We start from the raw sequence: 24,683 nt of genomic DNA on the forward strand, positions 1-24,683 counted from the left end.
AACCAGCAGAATACTTCTGGTTGCCTTCTGACCAATACTGATGGAGTCATAGAATAATATATCACAAAACTAGGCTCTTTGGCCTTCTGTATCCATGCTGACCATTTTGACTTTATTTATACCAATCCCATTATAGGCTGCAATGCCGTGGCAATTCAAGAGCTCCTCTAGCTAGGTCTTAAAATGTCATTAGAGTTACCCACCCTCTCAGGTATTCCAGATTCCAATGTTCCTTTTGGTGAAGAAAAATCATCCTCTGATCCTCTTTAAACCACTTGCCCCTTACCCTAAACCTCTGCACTCCCAGTTTATACTCCTCAACCAATATGATGAAAATAGGTCATCCTGTTTATGGGACCAAGTTGTTCACCTGTTGACTGGTTATTTTTATATTATGACAGTAACCAAACATCTTTGCTCTTGAAGGGGTTTCAAAGCTGAGGCACAAAGTCTATTTTGTGAATGATGTAAATTGATAATTTCTATTAAAAGTGTACAAATTGATCCACTATTTTTCCATTATAACTCTATACTCTGTAATTATGCCCGTTACCTACTTTATATGGCTCTATGCTGGAGATGACCTGTCACATTGGTTGTGACAGAACCCTTCCCACTCTACCAGGCATAATGTGACAAATAAACTTAAAAGTAAGGATCCATGATGCATTGACAGTGCATCTAAACGATCAGCACAAGAGCCACCTGAAGGTGAGTATTCTTACACTAAAGTAGTTTCTTCTGTAAAACTGACAAAAAATTTTTAAAAACATTTCACGCAAATGTCAAAGAGTGATAATGAAATCATTGGTTCTTGCTGTATATCAGTGAGAATCAGTTTCCAAATTATTTTCTGTCCCTGCCCATATTATCACTAATCCCTGACTATTCACCTTCTTGTATAGTTCTCAAACCTAAAGCCTTATACAAGTCTAAGGAAATGAAATCTGCATGGGATTTGCCATCTACTACTATGGTGGCTTCAAAAATTCTGAACTAATTTGTAAAATGAAATCTTTCTGAAGCTACATTGAACAGAGTTAATAAGTCCATCTCTATCCACGAACCTTCCTTAAGCTACTTTTTCAATGCAAGGTCATTATAATTGTGGGCATTAAGATTAAGGTGCCAGTATTGAGTTGAAGTTGAATCTGCACAAAGATATTGCAGATACCAAAGTTATTAAATAATTTGGGGAAATCAAATGTGCAAGTCAACAGTTTGTGCAGCATGTGGTTAATGTCAATGACAAATAATGAGGTAAATTCGTGCATAATTTTATTTTTAGCTGTTCTTCCTGTTATTGCAGTATATGTGGCCTCTGTAAAAATTACAGAATGTACAGTAACTAGTTGACCACTTTGATGTATGACATTACTCTCTTTCCAATATTTTTACTGAGACTTATATATATATATATATACTTTCACATACATGAGTAATATATATCCAACAATGTAAACTTATATTAACAAATAGCTATAATCAACTTATGAAAAAGAAAAACAAGATGTCTAGAAAACAAAAACTATTCTAATAATCTAACCCTTCCCTTGTGAAGTTATGATTAAACATACGTGTTCCATTAATGCATGAAAGAAAGGAGAACCAAACTGTAAAAAGGGATCCAATAATCTTGTATATTCTGAAAATAATTAAGGAAAGGGGCCCATAAATTTAGAAAAAAAAAGGTTCATTACATTAGTAGAGCATCTAAGTTTTTCCAGAGTTAAACATGTCATCATATCAGATAACCACTGATATATGCAGAAGGGACAGCCTCCTTCCATCTCCTAAGTATAGCTCTTTTGGCAATACAACTCCATGGGACTGTAGCCCAGACAAATTTAAATCAGCTGATTTACTTATTCCAAACAGGTCAAGAAAAGGATTAGGAGCCAAATTAATATTAATAATTAAACTCAGGGTACAGAGGATACTTTTCCAATAATTAGAAAGCAAGGAACATAACCAAAACATATGAAATAATGTCCCTTCTTCAGTCTTCTCACATTTTATTGAGAAATTAGGATAAAATTTAGCCAAATGAACTTTGGAGAAGTAAATTCATGTACTACTTTAAATTGTAATAATGAATCTCAGGTACATAGAGAAGATGAATTAATCAATTTCAAGATAGAATCCCATGAAGCATCAGAAAATTCTTGTTGAAAATCTTGCTCCCATCGTTTCTTAGTCGTCGTCCAGGGACTTACCACTAGACATCAATAATAACTCATAGAGAACTGATAACAGCTTTTTAGTATTTGGTTTAAGATTATAAATATCTTATCATCTTTAATTCTAAATCTTGAGGGAGTTTTAATACCAAGGAATTTAAAAAGCTCCTAATATATAAATATCTAAAGAAAATGATGTTTTGTTCAAAGGAGGCCACATTTGGAAAGATTGGATACCAAATTCATTGACAAAAATAAAAATCTCGTACCGAAGGTAAAAAAAAAGAATGAGCTAAAAAAGGACTGAGTAATAAAAATCTATGGCATCCAAAATGTTTTCTAAATTGAAACCAAATCCTCAATACATGTTTAACAACAAAATTATCAGTTAACATAGAAGCAGAACCTTCCTTAAGCTACTTTTCAATGATAAGTCAATATAATTGTCAGCATTAAGATTAAGGTGCCGGTATTGAGTTAAAGTTGAATCTGCACAAAGATATTGCAGATTCAAAGGTTATTTTATAATTTGGAGAAATTAAATGTGCAAGTCAACAGTTTGTGCACCATGTAGTTAATGTCGATGACAAATGTTAAGGTGCAGACTGTGCAGAATTTTATTTTTAGCTGTTCTTCCTCTTGTATGTGGTCTCTGTCAAAAATTACAGAAAGGAACTAGTTAACCTCTTTATGTATGACATTACTGATGATAAATAATAGATTGATTTTAGTTATCCAAAGTGATTTCCATGAACTTAGCAAATCTAGAATACCATGTATTAGATGGAATGGACACAGCCCAGGACATCACAGGCAAAACCCTCCCCTTTATTGAGTACATGTACTCAGAGAAAACCCTGACATCAGAGAACAGCAACAATCATCAAAGATCCACACCAACCAGCACACTCCCTGTTCTCGCTGCTGCCATCAGGAAAAAGGCATCAGTGCCACAAGACTCGCACTCCCAGGTTCAGGAACAGCCACCATCAGACTCCTCAATGACAAACTCAATCAGGGACTCGTTTAAGGACTCATGTGCACTTCATTGGTTTTCTTTTGTTCTCTCTATATTGCACAGTCAGTTTGTTTACATGTTTTATGCTGAGTACCGTTATTTTTTTTCTTTTTAAAATGTTTATATTATTTTTAATAAAGAACATATATGGAGAAAGATTGGCTAGATTGGGTCTTTATTCATTGGAGTGTAGAAGGTTGAGGGGGGGATTTGATAGAAGTATATAAAACTATGAGGGGAATAGTTAGAGTAGATGTGAATAGGCTCTTCCCCTTGAGGGTAGGGGAGATTGGAACGAGGGGTCATAAGTTAGGGGTTAGGGGGAAAAACTTTAGAAGTAACATAAGAAGAAGCTTCTTCACTCAGAGAGGGGTGGCTGAGTGGATTGACCATCTGGAAGAGGTAGACAGAGTCAATTCTGTCATTTAAGAGGAGATTGGATGAGTACATGGATGTGAGGGGATTGGAGGGTTATGGGCAGGGAGCAGGTAGTTGGAACTAGTGGAGTTCATTTAAATCGGTATGGACTAGAAGGGCCGATATGACCTGTTTCCGTAATGTAATTGTTATATGGTTTTATGGTAATATAAAAAAAATGTCCATAAAATGATATGGCTAGTTACACAAATGTAATAAAACATTCATTATATAAAAACATACATAAATTATAAATCATATCCATAATTCATAATGCAAATGATACAAAAAAATTAATAACAAACAAAAGAAAGAAAAAAGAAAATAATAAAAGGAAAAAGGGTGAAAAACTCAAAACCCTGCCTATCAGTGTTGCCAGATGCTATATATGATTAATATTAAAATAAAAAGAAAGTTAGGAAAAACTATAAAAAGAACATGGAAAAGATAGAAGACAATTTAATTACATTGAACTGAAATTGTAAAGTACGAAAGTGAATCATAAATGACCCCCATAATGTATGAAAACATATTTCTGAATTATGAACTGAATAACGAACCTTATCCATATTCAAACAAGACATGATGTCACACAACAAACGATCATGAGTAGGTGGGGCAGCATCCTTCCATTTAAGAAAAATCACATGCCTTGCCTAAAAGAGAGGCAAAAGAGATAGCACGAATCTGAACTGGGGACAAAGAAGATTCATGCCCTCCCATTATACTGGAGAGGGCCACCAAAGGATTTGGTATTAAATATATATTAACATTTTGACAAAGTGCGGATAACTTCTCTCCAGTTTTTTTCTAGACTAGGACGTCCAGAACATACGAATTAATGATGCTTCTCTGTTCTTACACCTGTCGCAAGAGTCCTATCGGAATAAAAGCGAGACAATTTAACCTTAGACAAATGTGTTCTGTGAATCACTTTAAAATGTAATAAACAATGGAAAACACGTAATGAAGAGCTATAACCAACTTAAGAATTGTGACCCAATCCATATCCAATATAATCAAATTTAAGTCCTGTTCCCAAGCATTTTTAATTTTAGCTAATGAAGTTTGATTTCAACATAACAATTTATTTTTTTCTTCAAATTTTATTTATTGAAAAAGTTATTTGTAAACATACAAAATACAGGTCATATATATATATATATATATATATATATATCTGAAAATAAGAGAAAAAAGAAAAAGAATCACCCCTCCCACCCCTTCAGCCAACTCTCTTAAGGAGAGCCAAAGAAATATATATTAAAAAAAACTAAAAAAAAGAATAAAATAAATCAAAGTACCTCTAAATGCATATATTCCAAATATAATGACCACTTATTAACAAAAAAAGAATAATTATCATGCAAAACATAAGTAATTTTATCCATAACAATACAAGCTTTCATTTCATTATGCCATCACATTATACTAATCACTGTCTTATCTTTCCATGTACTTGCTATACATTTTTGAGCTATGGACAATGCTAAATAAACAAATGTGATTTGAAATTTATCCACCCAAATCCCTTTAAAGGAATCACATTACCCAGTTAAAAAAACAGATGGATCTATTGGTAACTTAATCTTATACAATTTTTCCAAAATTAACTTAACTTCTTCCCAAAATGGTTGTACATACATACAAGACCAAACAGCATGTAAAAAAGTTCCAACACATGTATCACATCTAAAACAGGAATCTGAATTACTAAAGCCATATTTTTTCAATTTCTCAGGAGTTAAATATAACTGATGCAAAAAATTGTAATTTAACCATTCCATATCGTACATTCGTCAATCCAGTAACACTATCATGACACGTATCAATCCAGTAATCTTCAGGAAAAACAAAAGTTAAATAATTTTCCCATTTAAACTTAGATTTCTCCCATTCCGACTTATCCATATTATCTTGTAATACTTGATACATAACAGAAATATAACCCTTTTTAGGCATAGAAGAAATCAAAGACTCAAACTCTGACAATGCAGGTGAAACCATCTCTCTACCATACATTTTTTTTAACCAATAACCAAAGTTGATAACAAATGAATAAAGAAGCTTCAGGAATATCAAAACGCTCTTTCAATTGAATAAAAGAAAGAAATTGACCTTCTACAAAACAATACTGCAATATTTTTATACCCTTAAAATCCCAGTTCTTTAAATGACTATTAAACAATGAAAAAGGAATAAGTTGATTATTATATAATGGCATTAAAATAGATAAATTACTCTTTGATCATATAGTCTTATTCTTTTTTTGTCCATAACATGAATAAATGTTTTAATATCAGCACATTATACTCCCGTAATAAATCTATATTCCACTGAAATATAAATTGATGTACTGCAGTTTCAGAAATACATGCCATCTCAACTTTAGCCCAACTTGAAGATTGATCCAAATCCATCAAACCACTAATAAATTTAAGTTGGGCTGCCTCATAATAATTCTGAAAATGAGGTAATTGCAATCTACCTAATGCGTACTTCCAAGTAAGCTTATTTAATGCTACTCTTGGTCATTTACTTTTCCATAAAAATTCCCTAGTAGCTTTATTTAAACCCTGAAAAAAGTTCCTTGTAAGAAAACATGGTATTGATTGAAACAAGTATTGAATATGTGGAAAAATATTCATTTTAATACAATTAACCCGGCCAATTAAAGTGAACGGAAGGTCTTTCCACCTAATTAAGTCTGCTTTTATCTTTTTCAACAATGGAATATAATTTATATAAAGATTGATACTCAGTATTCACAATTATTCCTAAATATTTAATTTTATCTGTCCATAACATTTTTATAAACTGAATAATCTCATTCACCTACCAGTAAAATCTAACTTTTATTCCAATTAACTTTATACCCAGATAATGATCCATACTGAAATAAACATTCCTATAAATGCGGCAAAGATTGTTCCGGATTTGTTAAGTATATCAAAACATCATCATCCAAAACTCTCATCCCTTGTATCTGCTCATTTTGCTGTATTAATTGAGCTAATGGTTCATTGACCAATGCAAATAGGGCTGGTGACAATGGATAACCCTGTCAAGTAGAATGCGTTAATTTAAATAACGACGAAATCTGTCAATTTGTCACCACCCTATGAGTTGGGTTTGTATATAAAGCTTTAACCCAGTCAAAAGGGCCAAATTTAAACCTTTCCAAGACTCTAAATAAATCCCATTCGACCCTATCAAAAGCTTTTTCCGCATCAAGTGTTATGCAACCCATCATTGGATGGTTGGGCTGCCGTCGATATGCATTGGTCAAACTAATTAATCAAAGATTATCCAAAGCATGTCTATTTTTAATAAACCCTGTTTGATCTACGTTTATCAATTTAGGTAAATATTTAGCAAGCTGATTTGCTAACAATTTAGCTATTATTTTATAGTCCACATTCAATAAAGACATAGATCTATACGAAGACACCTTTAATGGATCTCTATCTTTCTTTGGAATTACAGTAATTAAAGCACTAGAACAAGATTCTGGTAACTCATAATGTTCAGTCACTTGTTGCAATACCTCCCCAAACACCAAAGATAAATCTTCATTAAAAACTTTATAAAATTCCACTGAAAACCTATCATCTCCTGATGACTTACCATTGGACATTTCCATCATAGCAGTCTTAATTTCTAAATCTGTGAATGGAGCTTCCAAATCTATAATATCCTCTTCATCTAATGCTGGTAACTTTAAGGTAGGTAAAAAATAATCAATAGATCCATTATCCTGTTTCCCCTTAGAAGTATATATTTTTTTATAAAATGAATAAAACTGTTCATTGATTTCCTGAGGTTCATAGGTAACTATTAAATCCTTTTTAATGGCATTAATAACCCTTGAGGTTTGCTCCTTCTTTAACAGCCATGCGAGTACTTTATGCGCCTTCTCACCCCACTCATAATATTGTTGTTTAGTTCAATTAAGTAAACATTCAAATTGATAAGTCTGTAACGTATTATATCACAATTTCAATCTGGTCAAGGCTATCTTCTGATCTTCTGTTACTCCCTTCTGAAATTCCTTTTCCAATTCCTCAATCTGCTTTTCTAATTTATTACTCTCAGCCATACACCCTTTCTTAACTTTAGTAGCATAACTAATTATTTGTCCTCTTAAATAAGCCTTTAAAGCATCCCATACTACAAATCTACTTTGAACAGAATTAACATTTTCCGTTAAAAAAAATCAATCTGTTTCTTAACAAAAGCAATAAACTCAGGTTTTTTCAACAACATTGTATTAAACCTCCATCTATAAGATGGAAGTACCACCTCTGAACTTTCATAAGAAAAAACTAATAAAGAATGATCAGTTACTACTTTACTTTTATAATCTGCCTGCAATATCTTTCCCTGTAAATGTGCCAATATTTTAAAAAATCTATTCTAGAAAAGGAATCATGCCTAGAAGAATAAAAAGAAAAATCTTTCTCTGTAGGATTAATCCTTCTCCAGATATCTACTAAATTTAAGTCTTTCATTAAAGCCCCTATATGTATTGCCATCTTTGATTTTCTAATACATTTTGGGGATTTATCCATTAATGGATCCAAAACGCAATTAAAATCTCCCCCAACTAAAATATTTTCATTAGCTTGACTTAATAACGAAAAAGCATCTGAAATAAAACATTAGGTGCATAGATATCAAGTAAAGTCCAAAGTTCATAAAAAATTTTACAATCCGCTTTTACAACCCTCCCAGCATTCCCCTCTACAGTCTATAACACAAAAGATAAATTCTTATGAACTAAAATCGCTACACCTTTTGCCTTAGAGTTAAATGAAGAAGAAAAAAAAAATGACCAATCCAATCTCTTTTCAATTTCAAGTGTTCTTTTTCAGTCAAATGTGTTTCTTGTTAAAAAGCAATATCAATTTTCATTTTCTTAATATAAGCTAAAACTCGCTTTCACTTAATTGGATTATTTACTAGTTGAACATTAAAAGTTGCAAATTTCAAACGAGACATTTTAATAAACTATTGATATAAACACGTAGTACATTAAAAAATGCTCTCCTGTTAATAAACAAAATCTACACTCCCTCCCCTAATATAAAAAAAGTTAATATAAAAAGGAATACAATTAATTTCCCCTGAAAAAAAAACACCCAAAGGTAGTAATTCCCTAAAAAACTGGGTGTGGAACACCCCACCAGTGGCGGATGACTATCAAAGATATCAGTGTCATCCACCTCCCCCCAGCCAGAAATACAATATATAATAATGAAATTCAACATCATTAATATATTCAGCCCTGGGACTCCAGTCCCAGAGATTGATTCGAATCTTCAACATTACTAGGACTATGTGTCAAAGCCTCCTTCTTCCCATTTTTCCCATTCTTCCCATTCTTTCCATTCTGTTCATTTCCATGTCCATTGGCCCTTCTTTTAGGTGATGACAGTGAAATTCTTCCCTGACCACGTAAATCCAGTAACAAATTAATGAAAACCAATGCATCATGATCATTCTCAAAAAATTGAGACTGATAGTTATCATATAAAACCTTCAACACTGCAGGGTATCGAAAAGCAAGCTTATATCCTTTCCGCCACAGCACATCTTTGGCCGAATTAAACTCACGTCGATGTCTAATAATTTCTTGACTCAAATCAGCATTAAAAAAAACTCTATTATTCTGACTCATCATTGGGTTTGACTTTGTCTCACCTTCTGTACCGCCAACCGTAAAATCATTTCTCTATCCTGATAATTCATGCACCGAATTAACACTGCTCGTGATGGTTGACCCAACATAACAATTTCTCGTAAATAATAAATATTAATCATTTATGAGATAGCATTAAACTAAACCACTCATCCACAAAATTTGATTCACACTCATTCTGGAAGTCAGATAATTATGATTCAAGAAAATGCCGGACTTGCAAATATCTAAAAATTTGAGATTTGGGCAGGTTAAATTTAGCTGCTCAAATGATGCAAAATATCCATCATTGAACAGATCCTTAAAACTTTGAATACCCTCTCTATACCATCTCTGAAAATAGCATCAAGTAAAGAAGATTTAGAAAAGTGATTGGATACAATATAGTTTGAAAGAGAGAAATTATGAAATGCAACGTTTTCTAAACTGTGCCCAAATTCTCAAAGAATATTTAACAATTGGAAGAGAAGATCTTAGAAGTGCTAAATTATAAAAATTTGGAGCGGGGGAAATTCAGCTCCATTAATACCCATAATGGGCAGTCAGAATGATTATGAAAAAAGGACCAAAACTTAATACTTTGAATATTGACTGCCCAATAGTAAAATCTAAGGTTAGGCAGAGCCATGCCATCATCTCTCTTTGATCTCTGTAAAAGAACATCATTAAGGCAAGGATATTTACCCTTCCATATGTAAGATGATATAGCCAAGTCAAGTAAGTTAAAAAAAATTATTTAGGAACAACAATTAGAACAGATTGAAAAAGATATAAAATTTAGGTAAGATATTCATTTTAATAGAATTTATGTGGCCAACTAGAGTTGTAGACAAAGGTGATCATTGGGTCAGGGAATGTTTCACATGTTTAAGCATAGCAAGATAATTCTTAAAAAGATGTTTATGATTCTTTGTCATTGTAATACAAGATAAATTGATTTTTAACCATCTTAAAAGGAGACCTATCATACATTTCTGGAGGAGAACTCAATGGTAGAGGTTCACTTTTATGCACATTTAATTTATATCCTGAAAATTGACTAAATTATGAAAGCAATGACATCATATGGAGGAGAGAGGTGACTGGATATGAAATGTACAGTAAAGGATCATCTGCATAAAGAAGCCTTATATTCAATCCCTTTCCTCTATATCCCCAAGATGGCCCTACATTCATTAAATGCAATTACCAATGGTTCAATTGCCAGATCAAATAATAAAGGGGCATCCTTGGTGAGTGTCATGTTGCAGATTGAAAGGCTGAGATTGTTGTAAATTAGTAAGAATTGTGGCGGATGGCCATGAGTACAATAAAATAACCCATGTAATAAAGTCAGAACCAAATTAAAATTTCCAAGGATTGAAAACAGATGTGTCCATTCTAAATGATCAAATGCTTTTTCAGCATCCAATGAAAGAATACACTCAGGGGTTTTCCTGGAAGGCAAATATATAATATTAATTAAGCAACATATATTAGAATAGGAGTAATGGTTTTTAATGAACACCATTTGATCTTCTGAAATAACTGAAAGTAAAATGTTTTCCATCCTATTGACTATAATTTTAGACAAAATTTTAGCATTAACATTCAGTAAGAAGGTTGGTCTATAGGAAGAACATTTGATTGCAATTCACAATTAAAGAAATGCAAGCCTTATTAAATTAATCTGGAAGTTTACTCTGTTTAAATTAATCTGCACACACAACCTTTAGTTAAGGTGTAGGCAATTGAGAAAATAATTTGGAAAATTTCACAGGGAACCCATCAGGTCTCAGGTCCTTTCCAGATTCATCCAGTCTAATTTGACTATCTGAAGAAATCTTGGGATATTAAATCTGTCTAAAAATATTTCAGTCAAATCACTGTTATTCATACATTTGGAATATAGTTTGGAATAGAATCTTTTAAATGATCATTTATCTCCAAATGATCTGAAGCCATAATACCACTATCTTTGTGAACATTTATAATGTGATATTTAACACCAAATCATCTCAATTCGTTGGCCAAAAACCTATCAGATTTGTCACCATGAATGTAAAATTGACTTTTAGATTTCAAAAGTTGGTATTTGTTGAGAGAAGATCAAATTTAGTTTTATGTTCAATTCATTTTTTAAATATTTCTGAACTTTTAGTTTAAGTGTATTGTTGATCTAACTGTTTAATTTGTTTAATTAACTCAGATCTTTTTTTATTAGTCTTTTTTTTATTAACAATATACAAAATAGTTTTCCCCTTAAGAAAAGCTTTCAAGGTATCCCTTATAACTAAATTAGAGGTCTCTGAAGAAAGATTCATATCAAAAAGGAAAACTATCTGTCCTCCCATAAATTTAACAAGATCCTTATCTGATGATAATACTAAATTAAAGCACCAGTGTCTTTTATCTTGAGGAAAATTGAGGAAAAGTAAATGATATTGTAACAGGGGCATGATCAGATATTACAATAATGTGATATTCACAAGAATTAGTTAATTAAATTAAATGAATATCAATAAAAAAAATTATCAATACATAAATAAGTGTGATGAACTTGGGGAAAAATACTCTCTATTAGTAGGATTTAAAAAAAACACCAAACATCTGAAATGCCATAATCTAATACTATTAATAATGTATTAATGAGGCAGATTTGTTTAATGTAGATGGGTTAGAAGGTAAATGATCTAGGATAGGGACCAACCAGCAGTTGAAATCCCCACCCAGAATAAGCAAATATAAACTTAAATCTGGGAAGGAAGTAAAAAGGTTTTCAAAAAACCCTGGGAGCATTAAAAAAAAACCATGATTGGGAGCATAAACATTTACAAAAACCACCATTTTATCATGTAATTTCCCTGAAACAATAACAAAACGACCGTTAGAATCCGAAAAGGAATATTCTGATTAATGAAGATCGATATCCCTCTAGATTTAGCTTGAAAGGAAGAATGATATTGCTGCCTTTACCACCACAACATCAAGTGCAAAACATCACTACTATGTATATGTGTCTCCTGTAAAAAATATAATTGCAGCTTAAGTTGTTTTAAATGTGAAGCCACTTTACTGGATGATTTAAGCCTTTTACATTTCAACTCAGGACTTAATAGGATTAGCCATGATCACTCAGTTATAAAAAGTATACACTAACAGTAAAACTAATTTCAGAAATTCCAATGTGCATGTGCAGAGCCAAGTTTGTGCAGCATGCACAATGACACCCACCTGCAGATGGTCGTATTAAACCAGAGTACAACTTCATAAGCTGGAACCCAAAAATGATAACATCAAAGCACCATGGCATTGCAAAACACCCATGATCCCAACCCAGTTCTTCTCCAGTCCCATCCAAATAGGGGCTGTTGAATAGACCAAGAGTGAGCTAATTAATTCTATTAACCCACTATCTTCCTATAGATATTAGATGTTCCTGTTCTAAAGCAAAATAATAAACATTACCCCTGCAGCTGTTCATAAAAAAATCCAAAAGAAGCCATGTTTAGTCTAAATACAATACACAAAAAAAATTAAAGTCCTCTCGTGAAGTTTTTTTCCAAGATATATAATTTATTTTATCCCGTTTTAATAGAATAATATTAACTGTAAATGCAATCAAAGTGTGTCAAATTCTTTTCCTTCAACCACTCCAAATTAAATCAACTCACAATAACAATGCTTTCCCTGTGAAAGCCTTAAATACAAATGAGTGAACATTTAACATATTAAAATTCAATCATCAGTTCAAAGCAGCCATTCAACAGAAAAAAAAAGAGAGAATATCATTCAGAAGTAGGAGAGGGAAGGTTATGAGTGTTCTCCCAAGTGTCCTCCACTGAACTGAACCACTTCTTGCTACCAATGAGAAGAGAGATGCAAAGATGTGCTGGGAACAGAAGTGAAGGTTTACACTCACACTTGTATAACTCTGACATAACTTCCCTGTAGAGAGCCTACTGCTTCATAACTTTGGGAGAGTAATCTAAATTTTTGGCATGGTATTGGAGGGGACCTTTACAACAAGGTTCACAGATCAGCAGTTCCTTCATTTGATAGCAGCATAGGCATATAACGACTGAACGTGCTTTTTGCCCCGATTTAGGCTGAGCCAATAATGAATGATGTGCTCTGCCATGCTCCAGTGGCATTGAAAACATCTCACCCCCAAACACCGTTACCAACCAATCAGAGAAAATTTAGTAAGCATACCAGTTTTAGCCTACAATGCACAGGTTCTGCCGCCTACTTTGGCTTTCCATATTGATAATTCTCATCATTAGTCTCTTGTTATTATCTTCTAGGTGGCAGACCCAGTTGTTCAAATTCTTTAAAGTAGATTCTGCTAAGTTCAAAAAGCTCACCTTGTTCTTCTGTAGAATGACAGAGCTGTGCAAGTCAATTTTCCAGTGCCAAAAGCCTATCTTTTAGATATTTAAATTCTGCATCAATATATTCTTTGATTTGTTCAACTACATCAGAAAAGCCCTCAGTAGTTGGGTTTGCTGTGGATTAGGTGGATTTTCTTGTTTCTTTCCATTTTTTCTGCTTTTACTGATCTTTCCAGGTCTAGTATCCATTCCAAATACAGATTATGCAATTTGACAACACTTTGAAAGTTTTTAAAAAAGGAAATAAAGGAAAAAGTATACTGAAGGTATGGGGCTGAGATAGAGATGTCTACTCCATATCACATCCTAACCAGAAGTCCAGTTATTTTCTGGCACTACCAATTACTGGTAATTCTGCCGCATCCACAGGTGAAAGGAATCTCAGGGTTGTATGTGATGTTATGTATGTTCTCTGACATTAAATCTAATTTCTGAGTTATATATTACTGCATCTTTTCAACTTTCCCAAATGACAAACCTAGTTATGAATAGGCTTTTACACTTTGTTCAAGCAACATCCCCCATCAGGAGTCACGTGATGGAGTAGTGGCCGGTAGGGTAAAACCAGCCCACTCCAGAAAAGAAGAAAAAAAGTCAAGAAAAGACAAAGTTCAACAAATATATAAGAAATAAAAGATAAAGTTGCAGAGAAGAGAAAGAAGATGGCACCTAAGAAGGAAAAAGTAAAAACGGGAAACAGAAGAAAAGACACCGGGAAAGAAAGGAGAAGGCCTTACCTGCACAAAGGAACAGGGAGCCGTGGTGGCAAAGAGCACCCAATCTTCAAGGTTGGTATCAGCCCTGTAGAGTCGTGACACCCTGACCGGTGGACTGCAAAAATGGCTCTCTGAGCCAAACAAAAGTGTGCAACTGCGCATGCGCGAGGAGTTGCGCATGAGCAGTGAGCAATCTAAGGTAAAGGAAAACACTGATGGGAGGGAGGCTCAGCCAAGAAGAAGGCAATCACAGCGCGACCAGCTGAGGGACGCCTGACACCAGGGCTCTCAGCTGGAAGATGAGGAAAGCGGCAGGAGAGGGAGTGAAGTACCAAGTGAGAAAGAAAGTTGACGGAGTGAACGGCAAGAGGAGCAGCAGCAGGAGGCCTGACAGATGAGCAGCTATGAAGGAGAGGACCAACAGCAAGAGGCCCAACAAGAAGAAGTCCGACAAAGTGAGACAAGCAACTCATCAGAAAAATCAGAAGAGACACAGATACAAAGAAGAGAAGAAGAAAACACAAACACAGGTACAGACACAGAAGAGGAAGAAGAGGACCAAGATCTTCACAGAGAAATAGAAGGTAAAACAGATGGACAGAATATAGATAAAGCTTTTTTTCCAAGATCAAATGAGAGCATTAAAAGAATGGCTGTCATTAGAAATTAGTGCAATTAAAAGAAAAATGAAAAGATCAGAAGATAAAATGCAAAGATTAAAACTCATCATAACAGAAATAGGGAAAAGAGTAGAAAATGTGAAAGAATGAGAAACAGCTGTAGAAATAAAAGTAAACGACTTAAGTGGAAAATTGGAAGAAAGTGATAAAAAAAATTAAAGAGACACAGGAGTTGTTAGCCCAGAAAATTGATATGTTGGAAAATTATAGTAGGCAAAACAACATAAAAATAGTGGGCCTGAAGGAAGATGAAGAAGGCACAGATATGAAGGAATTTATAAAAGGATGGATCCTGAAGGTCCTGGGAATGACAGAAATGCAGGAAAAAATGGAAATAGAAAGGGCACACAGAGCACTAGCTCCAAAACTCCAGATACATCAAAAACCAAGATCAATTTTAGTAAAATTTTTGAAATATACAACAAGAGAAAATATACTGGAGTGGGCAAGGAATAAAATTAGAGAAGATAATAAACCATTGGAATACAAGGGTCAAAAATATTTTTTTACCCAGACTTAAGTTTTGAACTATTTTTTTTTTAATTTTTTATTTTTCACACTATAAACCATACTGATTAAGATACATACAGACATTTTTCTTCTTAAATATATAGTGTCGTTTTCTCCCTCCTTTCCCCCCCTCCCTTCCCTCCCTCCCTCACTCCCTTTCCCATTTATTTAAAGTTCAAACTATAAGATACATTAAATCCGTTAAACAATGTTGTCACTTAATAAAAATAAACAAGAAATTTTACTGAGTCAGTTCTTTTCATTATCTTCTCCTTCCGTCATTTTAGGTGGTGGAAGTCCACGGTAGGATTTCTCTATTGTGTTTCATATTTGTTTGAATATTGTAATATTATTTCTTAAATTATATGTTATTTTTTCTAATGGAATACATTTATTCATTTCTATATACCATTGTTGTATTCTCAAATTATCTTCTAATTTCCAGGTTGACATAATACATTTTTTTGCTACAGCTAGGGCTATCATAACAAATCTTTTTTGTGCTCCATCCAAATCGAGTCCAAATTCTTTGTTTCTTATATTACTTAGGAGGATCTCTGGGTTTTTTGGGATATTGCTTTTTGTGATTTTATTTAATATCTGGTTTAGATATTCCCAAAATTTTTTCACTTTCTCACATGTCCAAATTGCATGAATTGTTGTTCCCGTTCCCTTTTTACAGCGAAAACATATGTCTGATACTGTTGGGTCCCATTTATTTAACTTTTGAGGTGTGATGTATAGCCTGTGTATCCATATATATTGTATCATACGTAACCTCGTGTTTATTGTATTTCTCATAGTTCCGGAGCATAGCTTCTCCCATGTTTCATTCTTTATCTTTATGCTTAGATCTTGTTCCCATTTTTGTTTAGTTTTACCATTTGTTTCCTCGTTCTCCTTTTCTTGCAGTTTGATGTACATGTTTGTTACAAATTTTTTGATTATCATTGTATCTGTAATCACAAATTCAAAATTGCTTCCTTCTGGTAACCTCAGACTGTTTCCCAATTTGTCCTTCAAGTAGGTTTTCAGTTGGTAGTATGCAAACATTGTATCGTGAGTTATATTATATTTATCCTTCATTTGTTCAAAGGATAATTATTTATTTCCCGAAAAACAATTTTCTATTCTTTTGATCCCTTTTCTCTCCCATTCTCTAAAGGAAAGGTTATCTATTATAAAAGGGATTAGCTGATTTTGCATCAATATTAGTTTTGGTAGTTGGTAATTTGTTTTATTCCTTTCTACATGAATCTTCTTCCAAATATTGAGCAGATGATGCAATACCGGTGAATTCCTACGTTGTACCAATTTTTCATCCCATTCATATAGTATATGTTCAGGTATCTTCTCCCCTATTTTATCTAGTTCTAATCTGGTCCAATCTGGTTTTTCCCTTGTTTGATAAAAATCTGATAGGTATCTTAATTGTGTGGCTCTATAATAATTTTTAAAGTTTGGTAGTTGTAAGCCTCCTTGTTTATACCATTCTGTTAATTTATCTAGTGCTATCCTCGGTTTCCCCCCTTTCCATAAAATTTCCTTATTATTTTCTTTAACTCTTTGAAGAATTTCTCCGTCAAGTGTATTGGCAATGCCTGAAATAGCTATTGTATCCTTGGGAAAATGTTCATTTTAACACAGTTTATCCTTCCTATCAGTGTTAGTGGTAAGTCTTTCCAATGCTCTAAGTCGTCTTGTAAATTTTTTCATTAATGGATAGTAATTGAGTTTATATAGATGGCCGAGATTTTTATTTATTTGTATACCTAGGTATCGCATTGCTTGTGTTTGCCATCTAAATGGCGATTCTTTCTTAAACTTTGAGAAATCCGCATTATTCATTGGCATTGGCATTGCTTCACTTTTATTTGCGTTGATCTTGTACCCCGACACTTCTCCATATTCCTTCAATTTCCTATGTAATTCTTTTATTGATATTTCTGGTTCTGTTAAGTATATTATAACGTCATCTGCAAATAGACTGATTTTATATTCCTTCTCTTTTATATTTATCCCTTTTATTTTCTGTTCTTATCAGTTCTGCTAGTGGTTCTATAGCTAATGCGAACAGTGAGGGAGATAGTGGACATCCCTTGTTGATCTGCTTAAGTTAAATTGTTTTGATATATATCCATTTACTGTCACTTTCGCCAATGGCCCCTTATATAATGCTTTAATCCAATTAACATATTTCTCTGGTAAGCTGAATTTTTGTAGTACTTTGAATAAATAATTCCATTCTACTCTGTCAAAGGCCTTCTCTGCATGTAAAGCAACTGCTACTGTTGGAGTTTTATTTCCTTCTACTGCATGAATTAAGTTAATAAATTTACAGATATTGTCTGTTGTTCATCTTTTTTTAATAAATCCAGTTTGGTCTAAATTTACTATTTTTGGTACATAGTCAGCTAATCTGTTTGCTAATAGTTTAGCTATTATCTTATAATCTGTGTTAAGTAAAGATATTGATTGATATGACGCTGGTGCAAGTGGATCTTTCCCTGTCTTTAGTATTACTGTAATTATTGCTGTTTTGCATGAATCTGGTATGCTTTGTGTTTTATCAATCTGGTTGATGCTTCCAGAAGGGGAGGAATTAATAAATGTTTTATAAAATTCTATTGGGAATCCATCCTCTCCTGGTATATATCTGTACACATATACCTACATACACACATACATATAGTTTGTTGTCATTTTTGTTCTTGTTACATCTCTTCATCTCTCTGACTGTTTTGTAGCTGTTCTGCAAATTTTCGTGCTTCTTCCGGATCCGAGAATAGTCTGTTTTGCTGCCCCGGAATAACTATTTTAAGTACTGCTGGGTATTTTAACATAAATTTATAACCTCTTTTTCCATAGGTTCGTTTTTGCTGCATTAAACTCCTTCCTCTTCTTCAGGAGTTCAAAACTTATATCTGGATAAAAAAAAAAATTTTGACCCTTGTATTCCAGTGGTTTTTTGTCTTCTCTTATTTTCTTCATTGGCTTCTCCAATATATTTTCTCTTGTTGTATATCTTTGGAATTTTACTAGAATGGATCTTGGTTTTTGTTGTGGTTGTGGTTTAGGGGCTAATGTTCTGTGTGCCCTTTCTATTTCCATTTCTTCCTGTAATTCTGGTCTTCCTAGGACCCTGGGGATCCATTCTTTTATAAATTCTTTCATATTTTTGCCTTCTTTAGCTTCCTTAAGACCCACTATCTTTATATTGTTTCTTCTATTATAATTTTCCATTATATCTATCTTCTGAGCTAACAGCTCTTGTGTCACTTTAACTTTTTTATCAGATTCTTCTAATTTCTTTTTTAAGTCATCTACTTCCATTTCTATGGCTGTTTCTCATTCTTCCACCTTATCTACTCTTTTTCCTATATCTGACATGATCATCTCTAATCGATTCACTTTTTCTTCTGTACTTTTTATTCTTCTTTTTATTTCACTGAATTCTTGTGACTGCCATTCTTTTACTGTTTCCATATATTCTTTAAAAAAAAATATATCCATGTACTTGCCCTTCCCTTCATCTTCCATTTCTCTGTGTTCTTCCTCTTCTTCTTCTGAGTCCACTCCAGGATCTGTGTCCTTTACCTCTGTCTCTTCTGGTTTTCTTGTTGGGTTGTATGTTTTATTTTGTTGGGTATTTTTGGTCTTCTTATTTTTATTAGAAGTGTCTTGATGTTGGTCTTCTTCCTCTGGGTTGGTCATCTGTTGTTTCTTTGATTTCTTATTTTTACTCTCTTCTTTCTTGCTCTTGTTATTTTTTATGTTTTCCTCTTGCTGTTCTGTTGTAGTTGTCTTTTCAGCTGTGGAGATCGACTCCTCAGCTGGTCCCCGCTCCCGTCAGTGTTATTTTTGTCTTGCGCATCGCGCATGCGTGAATCCTTGCGCATGAGCAGTTGCGCACTTTTGTTTGGCTCCGTGAGCCATTTTTGTAGTCTCGAGTTCAGGGCTTCGACTGACCTCAGGGAGCAGGCTTCTCTCTCCACGGCGGGCCTCCTCGTACAGGTAAGGCCTTCACCTTCTTCTTTCGACGTCTTTCCTTCTTCTTTTCTTCCTGTTGCTTTTGGTTTTTCTTTCTTCGCTGCCATTTTCTCCACACTTTTACTTTCACTTTGTTTTGGTTTTTATGTTTGTGCCTTTGCTTTTTCTCTATCTTTTTTTTACTTTTCTGGAGAGGGCTGGAGTTCCCCAACTGGCCACTACTCCATCATGTGACTCCTCCCAAGTTTTGAACTCTTAAAGAAGAGGAAGGAGTTTAATACAGCAAAATCGATCCTATGGGAAAAAGGTTATAAATTCATGTTAAGACATCCAGCTGTGCTTAAAATATTTATCCCCGAGGAGCAAAACAGACTGTTCTCGGATCCGGAGGAGGCACAAGAATTTGCAGAACACTTGCAGGACAGAAGGAAAGATGTAATAAGAATGAAGAATGGCGATAAAGTATATATAAAGATGTAAAAACATCTGTATAAAGAACTAAAGAAGGGAAAGAGAAGGGAAGGAAGGAAGTAAGGGGAAAAAAGGGAGAACTTTGTTATATCTGTAAAATAAAAGTGTTTTCTGGGGGTATGGGTTGGGGGGGAGAGAATAACCATCACTGCAAAATCAGTTGACACATGCGACAGGATCGCAATCCAAATGGAAAGGGGAGTTGTGGTTGCCCGGCAAGGGATAAGGGGCAACTCAGAGGGGGGGGGCAGGTATTTGGGGTTAAAGTAATATTGGATGTGGGAGTTGTTGGAGTATTTTATGTTTTAAATGTGTTGTCATACATTAAGTTTAAAAAGGGAAAAATGAGAGATGAGGATGGTGGTGGTGGGGAAGTGGAAATGAGGTGTAAACAGGATATGAGATGGCTACATTGAACTATATAACTGTAGAGCTCGTTGAAAGAATCAAAGACTTGTTGATCCAAACCAAGGCTTTTATTAGCAAAAGACAGGAGCTCTTCACAGGTGGACGACCAGTCCGGAATGATCCGACCTGGCTAGGGACACAACCCTTTAAGGCCCAGACAATAGGTGGCTTAGCTCTCAGCCAATCGCTGTAAGCACAGTCTAGATACAGTAACTATATACACTATGTACATTGGTAATAGATCTGTAATATCACAATAACTATAAACATTAATGGAATACATAACCAAATTAAAAGGAAGAGGCTATCAAATTTACTGTAAAAAGAAAAAAATAGATACAGCATTTGTGCAGGAAACACATCTAACTGAAGTGGAACATAAAAAATTAAAGAGAGACTAGGTAGGACACGTAGCAACAGCATCATATAATTCAAAAGCTAGAGGTGTAGCTATATTAATTAATAAAAATCTACCAATCAAAATAGAAGAGGAAATAATAGATCCAGCAGGGAGGTATGTAATGATAGAGTGTCAGATATATTAAGAAATTTGGAATTTGCTCAATATATATTCACCTCATGAGGAGGATCAAAAGTTTATGCAGGATATTTTTTTTGAAGATTGTAGATATACAAGGAAATATATTGATAGGAGGAGATTTTAACTTTAATTTGGATCCAATGTTGGATAAAACTGGACAAAAGACAAGCAAAAAGAATAAAGTGGGAAAATATATGGTTAAATCAATGCAAGAAATGAAACTTATGGATATATGGAGGAGGCAGCACCCAAGAGAGAAGGAATTCTCACATTATTCAAGTTGGCATAAAACATACTCAAGGATCATTTTAGTTGTTGGCCCATATTCAAGGGAGAGTTAGGAAAACTGAATATAAAGCTAGATTACTATCTGATCATTCACCCCTGTTATTAGCAATAGAACTGGAGGACATCCCACCAAGAACATGTAGATGGAGGTTAAACTCCATGCTGCTTAAAAGGTAGGAATTTAGAGAGTTTATTGAACACCAAATTAAAACTTAAAAAAAAAATAAACACGGAATCAGTGAAAGACAGATTTATATTATGGGGCACAATGAAAGCCTTCATTAGAGAGCAGATAATAAGTTATGTAACTAAGATGAAAAAGGACTACAATCGAGAAATGGAGCAGTTGGAAAGGGAGATAGTAAGTACAGAAAAGGAACTAGTAAAAAGGGATGATATAACGAAAAGGAGAGAATTGGCAGACAAAAAAAAATAAAATACGAAACATTACAAATGAACAAGGTGGAGAAGAACATAATGAAAATAACGCAAAATTATTATGAACTGGGAGAAAAAAACACATAAAATATTAGCCTGGCAACTTAAAACAGAACAACCTAAAAGAACTGTATTGGCATCAAGGAAAAAGGACAAACAAATTACATGTAACCCAATAGAGATTAATGAAAACTTTAAGGAATTGTATGAATAATTATACCAAACTGAGAACAAGGAGAAAGATGATAAAATAGAAGAGTTTTTAGCTAAAATTGAACTGTCAAAATTGCAAGAAGAGGAACAAAACAAACTGATAAAACCATTTGAAATAGAGGAAGTACAGTATATTAAAAAAGCTGATGAACAATAAAATGCCAGGAGAGGAAGGATTTCCAATAGAATTCTATAAGACATTTAAAGAGTTATTAATTCCTCCTCTCCTGGAAGTAATGAACCAGATAGAAGAAACACAAAACTTGCCAGATTCATGTAAGACAGCAATAATTACAGTAATACCATTAACACCAGCATCATATCGACCAATATCTCTACTTAACTCATGTTATAAGATAATAGCAAAATTATTAGCAAACAGATTGACTGACTGTGTACCATAAATAGTAAAACAAGATCAAACTGGATTTATTAAGAAAAGACAACCAGTGGACAATATCTGTAAACTTATTAATCTAATTCATGCAGTCCAAGGAAATAAGAAACCAACAGTGGCTGTTGCTTTAGACGCAGAAAAAGCCTTTGACAGAGTAGAATGAAACTATTTATTTAAAGTATTATAGAGGTTCAATCTACCAGAAAAATATATTAATTGGATTCTATAATGGACCATTGGCGAAGGTAACAGTAAACGGATATGTATTGAACCAATTTAAATTAAGTAGGTTAACTAGACAGGGATGTCCATTATCCCCCTCATTGTTCGCTTTAGCAATTGAACCATTGGCAGAACTGATAAGAACAGAAAATAAAATAAAAGGGATAAAAATAAAGGAGAAGTATAAAATCAGCTTATTTGCAGATGACATCATAGTATACTTAACAGAACCAGAAATATTGATAAAAGAATTACATAAGAAATTGAAGGAGTATGGAGAAATATCGGGGTACAAGATCAATGCAAATAAAACTGAAGTGATGCCAATGAGTAATGCGGATTATACAGAATTTAAAAAAGAATCACCATTTAAATGGCAACCACAAGAAATCGGATACCTAGGTATCAGGTTATATAATAACATAAACCATCTGTACAAACTAAATTATCAGCCACTAATAAAGAAATTGCAGGAAGACTTAGAACGTTGGAAAGAATTACTGCTAACATTGATAGGGAGGGTAAATTGCATTAAAATTAATGTCTTCCCAAGGATACAATACTTATTTCAATTGTTGCAAATTCCCTTAACAGAGAAATTCTTTAATGAACTAAAGAGAATAATAAGGAAATTCTTGTGGAAAGGGGGAAACCGAGGGTAGCGTTAGATAAATTAACAGAGAGGTATAACCAAAGTGGTTTGCAGTTACCAAACTTTAAAAATTATTATAGAGCAGCACAATTGAAGTATTTATCAGATTTTTACCAGACAAGGGAAAAACCAGACGGGACTAAGATCGAGCTAGATAAAATAGGGGAGAAGGTACCGGAACATATACTTTCTAAGTGGAATGAAAAGCTGGTGCAATATAAAAGCTCAACAGTATTGCATCATTTACTTAATATATGGAAGAAGATCCACTTAGAAATGAAAAAGAAAGAATTACCAAATACCAAACTTGTTATTGACACAAAACCATTAATCCCTTTTACAATAGATAACCTTTCCTTTAGAGAAAAGGAATCAAAAGAATAGAAAATTGTTTTTTGGGAAGTAATTTATTAACATTTGAACAGTTGAAGTACAAATATGGAATAACTCATGGTACAATGTTGCATATCATCAATTGAAAGCTTATTTAAAGGATAAATTGGGAAGCAGACTGAGATTACCAGAAGGAAACAGCTTTGAATATGTGATTATAGACACAATGATAATTAAAAGATTTATAACGAACATGTACATCAAACTGAAAGATAAGGAAAATTATGAAATAAGCTACAACCCTAAACAAAAGTGGGAAAAGGATTTAAACATAAAGATAAAAAATGAAACATGGGAAAAGTTATGTTCTGGAACTATGAAAAATATAATAAACACAAGGTTATGGATGATACAGTATAATTGGTTACACAGGTTATATATCACACCTCAAAAGTTAAAAGAATGGGATCCAACATTATCAGATAGATGTTTTCACTGTAAGAAGGAAATGGGAACAACAGTACATGCAATTTGGGCATGTATGAAAGTGAAAATGTTTTGGGAAGATCTAAATCAGATATTAAATAAAATCACAAAAAATAACATCCCAATAAATCCAGAGATCTTTCTTCTAAGTAACACAAGAAGTAAGGAATTAGGCCTCAAACTGGATAAAGCGCAAAAAAGATTTATTATGATAGCTTAGCAGTAGCAAAAAAATGGAAAATGGAAGAGAGCCTGAGAATACAGCAATGGTACATGGAAATGATTAAATGTATTCCATTGGAAAAAATAACATATAATTTAAAAAAATAAAGTCACATTATTTGAACAAATTTGGGAACCATATATGGAACATAACAGAGAGGGTTTGCCTCGGACCTCCAGCCCCTAAAATGATAAGAAGACAAAACAACTTGACCCAGTGTGTAAAAGTAGATGACACATTTTTCTTGTTTATTTTTCATTGTGTGATGACATTGTTTAATGGTTTTATTGTATTGTATATGTTGAACATTTATTGGTTTTGGAGGGGGGTGGGAAGGGGGGGAGGGAGGGTAGGGGAGAAAAAAGGGAGAAAATGCCACTGTGTATATTTAATGAGAAACGTTTGTATATATTTTGGTTGATATGG

General features: G+C 33.5%; 1 long non-coding RNA gene across 1 annotated transcript in view; it reads right to left on the minus strand.

Moving 5' to 3' along the window:
• Window positions 1-1,275: 1,275 nt before the first annotated feature.
• The window catches only part of LOC138744640 (uncharacterized), a 35,580-nt gene continuing 12,172 nt past the window's right edge, over window positions 1,276-24,683 (minus strand). The window contains exons 2-3 of the long non-coding RNA XR_011345668.1: window positions 4,176-4,493; window positions 1,276-2,832 (exon numbers count right to left, since the gene is read on the minus strand). This is a non-coding gene — a long non-coding RNA (uncharacterized lncRNA). The remainder of the gene's footprint in view (window positions 2,833-4,175; window positions 4,494-24,683) is intronic.

The sequence above is a fragment of the Narcine bancroftii genome, chromosome 10 (genome assembly GCF_036971445.1).
Source record: "Narcine bancroftii isolate sNarBan1 chromosome 10, sNarBan1.hap1, whole genome shotgun sequence".
NCBI lineage: Eukaryota > Metazoa > Chordata > Chondrichthyes > Torpediniformes > Narcinidae > Narcine > Narcine bancroftii.